This window comes from Eptatretus burgeri, chromosome 11 (genome assembly GCF_056783735.1).
Source record: "Eptatretus burgeri isolate ZD-2024b chromosome 11, Ebu_testis_v1, whole genome shotgun sequence".
NCBI classification, from domain to species: domain Eukaryota; kingdom Metazoa; phylum Chordata; class Myxini; order Myxiniformes; family Myxinidae; genus Eptatretus; species Eptatretus burgeri.
In genome coordinates, this window is record NC_140971.1 from 27,032,782 (window position 1) to 27,042,329 (window position 9,548).

The following is a 9,548-nucleotide window of genomic DNA, read 5'->3' on the forward strand; positions in this document are numbered from 1 at the left end:
CTTTAATATAGATTAGTTATTCTCAGATCTACTGTACTCTATATGCTCCAAGGCTTTCCTTTGTTAAATGCTCAGTCTTGTTCACCCTGCCTGTTCCCAATGGGAGGGGATTGTAATCGGTCTGTGTGTCAGTGCATGTGGATGTACTTTCATATTGATCCTTCAGGATCAGATGTACTGGTAATATATGTATCCTGGTGTGGCTTTACATTAAATGCTCAGTCCTGGTAGCATTGCCCATTCCCAAAGTGATGGCAGAGGCTGTTGCAATCTGAGTCTGCATGCAGATGTAGTTTATAGACTAAATTCTCAGATCTATTGTCGTCTATATACCTTGCTGTTGATCTGCATTGTCAAATGCCCTGTCTTGTTCAATTTGCTGATGCAGGAGTTAAGGTTAGTTAATAGTCAGTCGGCCTTTCTTGCTGACAAGCTATGTTTTTTTTTTTAATATCGTATGAGAGTGATGTGGTGAAAGAAAATGTGTAAATTTGAAACTATCCGCAGCTAGTGATCTTGATCAATTTGTATGGAAACTAGAGAGGCTTTGCTATTGATGTGTGTGTGTATATATATATATATATATATATATATATATATATATATATATATATATATATATATATATATATATATATATATATATATATATATATATATATATATATATTGCGATTATGTGCATATATAATATACATCGTGGTTATATAGCTCGGATAATTCCGATTGCATTGGCCCAGCCACCTGAATCCTATACATATCGTCACCTTCACAAAGCCCATGACATATATCGGCGCCAACTTTTCGATATTTGATGATTCTTTAACAGCTGCTTAGGTTGTTTTACAATGAACGTAAAACTTGTAGGGAGAGCATTACGATTATGATTATTACACAATCAAAGATGTCTTGGGCTTACCAAAATGGTGGACCTTTTAATTTTATTTTCTGGGGCTGGAACGTGTCCTGGAAGGAGAACTGGGAGGCTGGGGCGGGTACATGGCAGGTGGAGCTGGGGTTGGAGCCGGACACTATAGACTTGTCCTTTGCCCCTCATCTGTGGGCTGATATCTCTGGGAGAGGGCCAGGATTTCAATCTGGAACTGGTGAAACATCTCTTTCGGGCAGTTGTGCACCACTGTCTGGAACCAGTGGCCCCACGTCTCTCCCTCAACTCTTTCTCCGCTTGTGAGCTCTTCCAACTGGGGGGAAAGAGAAAACAAAAATTACCCCCGTGTGGGGGTGACGGGCATCTCTATAATGTTTTTTACTATCATAATCGATGAACCGTTGCCAGATATCTCTTAAAATGACAGAAGAGATAGGTTTTGAAAATGGCGACTTTCACAACTTTCGTGACCTCGTGACCTTGACCCTGACCTCAAATCCGGGAAAAAAGATGTCGTTGGATATCACTCATCGACCTCTACCCACATACCAAATTTCATCAAGATCGGAAGTAAAAAGTTTTCTTTGTACCGGGAGGTGTATTTGACCATCTTCCAGGTTACGTGGCGGCCAAACGGGACGGAAATTCAAAAATCTGTCCAGTTAGATACAAGATAATATTTTTTACTATCATAATCAATAAACAGTTGGCAAATATCTCCTAAAATGACAGACTAGATAGGTTTTGAAAATGGCGACTTTCACAACTTTCGTGACCTTGACCCTGACCTTGAATCCAGGAAAAATATGTTGTTGGGTATCACTCATCAACCTCTACCCACATACCAAATTTCATCAAGATCGGAAGTAAAAAGTTTTTTGTACTGGGAGGTGTTTTTGACCATCTTCCAGGTTACGTGGCAGCCAAACGGGACGGAAATTCGAAAATCTGTCCGGTTAGATACAAGATAATATTTTTTACTATCATAATCAATAAACAGTTGCTGAATATCTTGTAGAATGGCAGACTAGATAGGTTTTGAAAATGGCGATTTTTATAACTTTCGTGACCTCGTGACCTTGACCCTGACCTTGAACCCGGACAAAAGTTATATCGTTGTACAACACTCATCGACCTCTACCCACATACTAAGTTTCATCAAGATCAGAAAGAAAAATTGTTGACAGACGGACGTACGGACATTTGGTCCGGCTTTATTAGGCCATCTCGGTTGAGATGACCTAACAAAAGGAGGCAGTGCTTTTTGGATACCTGTAACATCTCAAAATTTGAGGCAAAGGTTGGGGATACTTCTCTTTGTAGAACACAGACCTGTCCCTGCAGGTTTGGGTTTGACATGGAGGAATACGGGACGATACATGGCAGCAGTGGTGCCAGAGGCAGAATATGGATTCCATGCTTCAGGGGACGTGACAAGTGGACTGCCAGCCAACTCCACTGTCAAAACATCAGGACAAAGCTCATGTCAGCATTTGCAGCGAGATGTTAAAGACAAACTCTGATCTCACTCCCTCAGCCTTCCAGCCAATCCACCCCAGCTCCACTGGTATACACACGCCCTTCCAATAAACCGCCTCCCGGTTCGATTTCCAAAATCCAAGTTTGTTACAAAAATTATTTTTCTCCCATCTGTGGAACTGCCTTCCACAGTTCAATCGCACACCACGCAGGCAGTGCACTACCAGCTTGTGTCATCCCTCATCGATACCAACAATCTTTTCCTAGTCTCAAATCCCATGGACCCACCAAACAACCCTCATACTTGCAGGTTACCGAGTTTCGTTCACTTCCTCTCCCATGCTATGGTGTCTCCTCAACTCTTCCCGCAGATTCTGCACCACCACCAGATCAAACGACCCACTATTTGGCCATGGTAATGCATGAGTCACATTTGCTCTACGACTAGGATACGGCGCCCATACCCCCCCCTGAATTGACAGAAACGTGCGGCGGCCGCAGAGTTTCTGAGGTGGCCTCAGGGTGGCCCTACGCCGTATGACTATCTTTTACAGGCCGTAGGGGTCGCCGTGGAATTAAAGCGTGGAGTTGTAACTTTTTTCATTTCAAGGTTGGCCGTAGCAATTCGACAAGACGTAGATGTGATGTACGTCGGGCGTACGGTGGGCTTGCGTTATTCGTGCGGCTGCCGTAGGCTCTTATCAATGAAAAATGAATTTTGCCAACCCCCAAAAAATTACGGCGTCTGCACTATTTCCACGGTCGCCGAAGGGTAGTCCTAAGGCGTCTCTGTGTTCACCGTACGGTGGCCTTGCCGTCTGTGTGACTACCTGCGGGCAACGCAGGGTCGACGCACTGTTCCCCTACGCCCGCCGTGCGTCCTCCGTACGGCCTCCCTGGCAGTCTGCATCGACCGTGCGTCCACCGTGCGCTACCGCTAGAGATCGGAGTATAGGTGTTTGGCACAGCACCATTGGGACAACGGAGTATAGGAACAACCAGCGCCATCTGTATATAACCTGGTCCACATCTATATGACAGATATGAGATATGATATACATATGAAAACGAACTGGTGTATATATGGCCGCACGTTCGCCTTAGGGCCCCCCCCACCCCCCCTGCGGTCGCCTTGCGGGCACCTTGAGGCTACCTTGCGTCTGCCTTGAAAATCTGACCTTGAAATAGCCCAACCTCTGCCATTGAAGAACAACCAGCGCCATCTCTATATAACCTGGTCCACAATCTATATGACAGATATGAGATATGATTATACATATGAAAAAGAACTGGTATATATACCCACTCGTTACCGTCCGTCTGGCTGCACGTTCGCCTTCGGGCCCCCCCCCCCCTGCAGTCGCCTTGCAGGAAGCTTGAGGCTACCTTGCGTCTGCCTTGAAAATTCTATGGCCGCCGCAGGGACGCCCTAAGGTCACCGTGTGACATCAAATCAAAGACCGTACGGCACCCCCACATTTTCGGTCTCGACAATTTCTAAATACCCCGTGCGGCTCTCTGAAAAATAAAAACATATGTGACTGCTACATTGTGTGACTACATTGTGTGACTGTGTGATTGCCCAATAATTGCTAGTGGCCGTAGATTTTGGAGACGCTACGGCCGCCGAGCCAAATGTGACTTAAGCTTCAGTCATTCTTAAGCGTCCATTTCACCCAGCAATCATTTTGCTCCACTGCTTCCATTCCATGTAACTTAAACATTTGGTAAGCAGGTGTATCCCTAGGGGGTTCGTTCCCCTCCTCTCGTTTTCCAGATGTGTTTCCCATTGCCATTGCTGAACCCCGCCTGATGTTGTTCTCGGGTCCGATTAGGTAGCCTCAGCCATATGCTCTCGGCCCTCAAACTCCCTGTTCAAGACCTTAATGCTTGTCACATTTGGCTCGGTGGCCGTAGGGTCTAAAAAATCTACGGCCACTAGCAATTATAGGGCAGCCGCAGTATTTCCACGGTCACACAATGTAGCAGTCACATATGTTTTTATTTTTCGGGTAGCCGCACGGGGTATTTAGAAATTGTGGAGACCGAAAACGTGGGGGTGCCGTACGGTCTTTGATTTGATGTCGCATGGTGACCTTCGGGCGCCCCTGCGGCGGCCATAGAATTTTCAAGGCAGACGCAAGGTAGCCTCAAGCTTCCTGCAAGGCGACTGCAGGGGGGGGGCGAAGGCGAACGTGCAGCCAGACGGACGGTAACGAGTGGGTATATATACCAGTTCTTTTTCATGTGTATAATCATATCTCATATCTGTCATATAGATTGTGGACCAGGTTATATAGAGATGGCGCTGGTTGTTCTTCAATGGCAGAGGTTGGGCTACCTGCGCATGCAGCTGAGGCGGGTGAGAGCGAGATTACCTGATTGCAGTCCTTTTCCTGGAGGAGCAGTGGCTGGCCCGGCGGCAGTGAAAAAGGAGGACGATGTGGGTAAAGCCCTGACTGTTGTGGCGTGTCACCCTGGGCCACTACGACAACCTGATGCAGGAGCTGATGCGTGAATCCAGGGGTGACTTCAAGGCATTCCTGCGTATGGAACCTGCAATGTTCCAGGAGATGCTGGTCCGTGTCGCTCCTATACTCCGATCTCTAGCGGTAGCGCACGGTGGACGCACGGTCGACGCAGACTGCCATGGAGGCTGTACGTAGGATGCACGGCGGGCGTAGGGGAACCGTGCGTCGACCCTGCGTTGCCCGCAGGTAGTCACACAGACCGCAAGGCCACCGTATGGTGAACACAGGGACGCCTTAGGACTACCCTATGGCGACCGTGGAAATAGTGCGGCCGCCATAATTTTTTGGGGGTTGGCAAAATTCATTTTTCATTGATAAGAGCCTACGGCAGCCGCACGAATAACGCAAGCCAACTGTACGCCCTACGTACGGTCGACGTGGAACACATCTACATCATGGCTACGGCTTGTTGAATTGCTACGGCCAACATCGAAATGAAAATAGTTATAACTCCGCGCTATAATTCCACGGAGACCCCTACGGCCTGTAAAAGATAGCCATACGCCCTAGGGCCACCCTGATGCCACCTCAGAAACTCTGTGGCCGCCGCACGTTTCTGTCAATTCAGGGGGGGGGGGTACGGCCGCCGTATCCTTGCCGTAGAGCAAATGTGACTAATGCTTAACCAGCTGCGAGCATTTGGCTCATTGTGTTACAGGAATGGTGAAACAACGTAGAGATAAGAGCACGTAACGGTTCACTCCCGGTCTTGCTCTCACAATGCTCCTTTAAATTACTCAAGGACAATTATAATAATTTTCTGCATACACTGTTCTAATTGTCCCTTTTCTCAAGCAGCCAGCCAAGAGTATACTTTGATTATCACCAAGCCTGCAAAAAGCATATATAATGGCTTCTAAAAAGGCAAAGCTAATAGAAAAAGGTACGATTCCCGACACACACACACATATATATATATATATATATATACACGCACGCGCACACACACACACACAATGGGTGGTCAATTGCAAAACTTTATTTGAAAAATGACCAGATGGCAGAACAGAAACAACCTCAAAATGCAGAAAACATCCATTTTAAAATTTGAACTACTACTCTAACAAAGCAATGAGGCACTTGGTTTAAAGACAAAGATAAACATTTAAATTTCAGTCTTGAGACTGCATCGGTGCTCCACTCTGTTTTCTAATCTCTTCCTCTGCCTGCAAACCTTTGATGTATATGTGTGTTTGGTTTGAGAGATCAGTGAGCATTTTTGTATCATCAATAGTTTTCTCAAACAGATGGAGATGGTCCACCAGTTCTAAATTGGCAGTCTAAGACTTCTGCAGTAGTTGCTGTAGGTCTTTTACCCAGCAAGAAAGCCCAGACACAATGACATTAACTTGTGCCAAAATGTTCTCTTCCGTGACAGCGACTGCAGATACAACATTTTGAGAACAGAGAAACTCTTCAGTGGTGTTATCCTTTCGGAATGACTCACTGTTGGTTATTCCAGCTGGTGCAGTTACATCATTCCCAGCAGTAACAAACACAGCTTCAGCTTCTATTGGCAATTCTTTCACCCTGAGGATTTTTTTGGGAGAGACAAGGTGCAAATGGAATGGTTTGTGGTGAGATCAATATTCAATGTGACTCCTTTCTCTGATGAACCAGGTAGGTTTTCTCAGCCTTCTAACGAATGAGATAGTACCAATAGCAATTTTAAATATACCATCAAAGATGGGGAATCCCCCGCCATTGAATGAAAAAGGTCATACATATTCCAGATAATGAGGGAGGTGAATTGGAAACAAGACACCATTTGGTCATCATCTCAAAAAAGTTCCCCAGGGGTGAGGAACGTAGTAACCAAAAATAATTGAAATCAGATAAGCGGTTTATAATTTATTACAAAAAAATTTTTTCAAGATGGCCGCTCCAGTCGGCCATCTTGGATCCGGCCACGCCCAAAATCAATAGGGTTCTTCCTTTTCAGGTGGTACATGTGTGACCCAAATTTCAAATCGATATGGCGAACAGTTTATGAGTTATCGCACTCGCAGGTATAAATGTTGACGCCCAGCCAGACGGACGGATGACCCGGGTGACAACAATATCCCCCTTCCGCCACGCGGCGGGGGATAAAAACCAAAGTAATAATAAATCATGCAAGCCCTTTGGTGTTAAACAAGCATTTCAACAATTAATGCAGCATAAATCTGCAACCCAGAAACCCACCCTCCACCAAACAGAGCCACATATATTGATGGAAGAAAAACAAAACCTGTCAGCGTAGCGAAGTGCACTCAGCGTTTGTTCGCAGCAACTCATGGTGGGGGAGATCGTGGCAATCTGCAAAAAATAAAGAGAAGCATTTATCAACAGCCATGACGCTCCATTTACACACAAATATCTTCTCGTAACCACGTGTTTCTGTTGGAATAGTTTCTACCCCCTGCGTTTGCCGATCTAAATTCACCATTCACCTCATGACTTTTTCTTCAACCTTTCCTTTACCTAATCTTATGCAATCTTTATCAAAAAAATAACAACAATAACAACAACAAAACGATCTCTTGTAATGCTTCATCTTCCTCTTTCACACATGTGGTACTCATTACTGTATCATAATGCACTACTTTTTTTCTATTTCAACAGACTGCTCTCAATTCGACCTTTCCTTCATCCCTCATCTAAAAAAAAAAATCCAACTGATTTCAGCGTTTCTTCTCTCCATTCTCTTAATTCGACTCTATTACATCCCTTTCGGGTCTTCCATCGCATCTATGAACTAAAATAAATAAAATAAAATAAAAAACCAGTTTGCAATGCATGTTAGTTTTCCAACTTCAGTGCCAATTCACCCCTCCCTCTCAAAGCAACCATCACATTGTCCCCCCTCCAAGCTTCCCTCTCACCTTTCTCAAAAACTCGCCCCCTCACCTCTCTCTCCACAATCACCCCCCTCGCCCTTCTCAAAGTTTCCCCTCCTCACACCCACAAAGCTGCCTCCTTCCCCTGCCTTCTCTTTTCCATAATTAATCAATTGCCTTCTGCCCACACCCACTTTACCTCTACCCATCACCACAGAGCCTTTTCTCCTTCTCATCCGGCCCTCTCCCCGAGCTCTTCTGCAATCCCCCACATTCTTTCAACAACTCTACTTACCACCTCCCCCCCCCCCCCCCCCCCACTGTACCTCAACCCAGTATGAGCCTTTCCACAGTAATGGGTAACCATTGTGTTACATACATAGTCCACATTAAGTGTGTCCAGTTTATCTTGCAAATGAGGGGAAATAAAAGACTGACCCCTCCACTACTGGAATCCAACAGTAAGAAGATAATCTAACCCAGCACAATTTATTGATGGGGTGTTCTGTCTTCATTAACAGAAATGTAACAAATGTTACATTGACATTCAAGTTGTTGGTATAACCACAGTAGTTAATTTTTTTCTCATCAACTGAATATTAATTTTAGGTTGTGGTCAAGAAATGCTATTCTTCCTTGTATATATATAGCGTAGGTCAGGTCAGCATGTGCCAGAACAGCGCGTCGTTGCGTCCACTTTCCGCCGGTACTCCAGGGGCCTCCGTCTGGCCATCCCCCAGGCAGATGCCAGGCCCATCCCCATCTCCTTGAGATTCTGGTCAACCTGCTGCAACCACGAGGCACGTGGTCGGTCCATTAGCCTCCTCCACTCACGAGACTCCCTCGCTGAGAGAATCTGGTGAGTAGGATCAGTGTCAGGAAAACGAGCCACATGTCCATACAGCCGCAACTGACGCTCACGGACTATGCAGGTAACAAATCTCATCCGAGTCTCTCTCAGCAACCGCTCGTTGGACACAAAATCTGACCAGCGATAGCCAAGGAATCTCCGAAGAGACCTGGTACCAAAGGGATTAAGTCTCCGTCTCAGATCCTTGGTCAGAGTCCAAGTCTCGCATCCATAGAGCAAGACTGGAAGCACCAAGGACCTGAACACTCGGACTTTCGTCCTCCCGCACAGGTACCGGCAGCGCCACACCCCATGATCCAGTGAATCCATGACTCCCCGGGCCCGACCCAGACGTCTATTGACCTCTGACTCACAGCCAGCAGAGACATGAATATCACTGCCAAGGTAAGTGAATCTCTCCACGACCTCAACATGCTCACCACAAACAGACACAGACAGGACAGCAGCATCCAAGATGTCATTGAAAGCCTGGATCTTTGTTTTGACCCAAGAAACCCGTAATTCCAGCGGCTCCAACTCCTCATTCAGCACCTCGAGGACCCCCAAAAGGATATCTAAAGTCGCCGCAAAGATGACTGCATCATCTGCGAAATCAAGGTCCGAGATCTTGACATTCCCAAACGATGCACGGCAGCTTGATCTTTCCGACATCCTCCCTAAAATCCAGTCCAGACAAGTGCTGAAAAGGGTGGGGGCCAGTACATACCCCTGACGAACTCCAGTAACAACTGGAAATAAGTCAGAGATGGTACCACCACACTTCACAGCACTCTCAGTACCAGAGTAGAGTTCATACATCAGATCGATCAGTTTTGGTGGCACCCCACGAAGACCAAGAATCCTCCAGAGGGCATCCCGATTCACTGAATCGAACACTTTATAGAGATCAACAAAGGCTGCAAGCAGCCCCTGCCGAAACTCTCGTCTGCGTTCGGTGAGGACACGAAGAGCAAGGATAC

At 46.1% G+C, this 9,548-nt stretch overlaps 1 long non-coding RNA gene across 1 annotated transcript in view; it reads right to left on the bottom strand.

Annotated features, from left to right (window-relative positions):
• Positions 1–705: 705 nt before the first annotated feature.
• LOC147016720 (uncharacterized) overlaps positions 706–9,548 on the bottom strand; it is a 15,182-nt gene continuing 6,339 nt past the window's right edge. Inside the window, exons 2-5 of the long non-coding RNA XR_015049655.1 lie at positions 7,130–7,197; positions 6,347–6,429; positions 2,222–2,347; positions 706–1,202 (exon numbers count right to left, since the gene is read on the bottom strand). This is a non-coding gene — a long non-coding RNA (uncharacterized LOC147016720). The remainder of the gene's footprint in view (positions 1,203–2,221; positions 2,348–6,346; positions 6,430–7,129; positions 7,198–9,548) is intronic.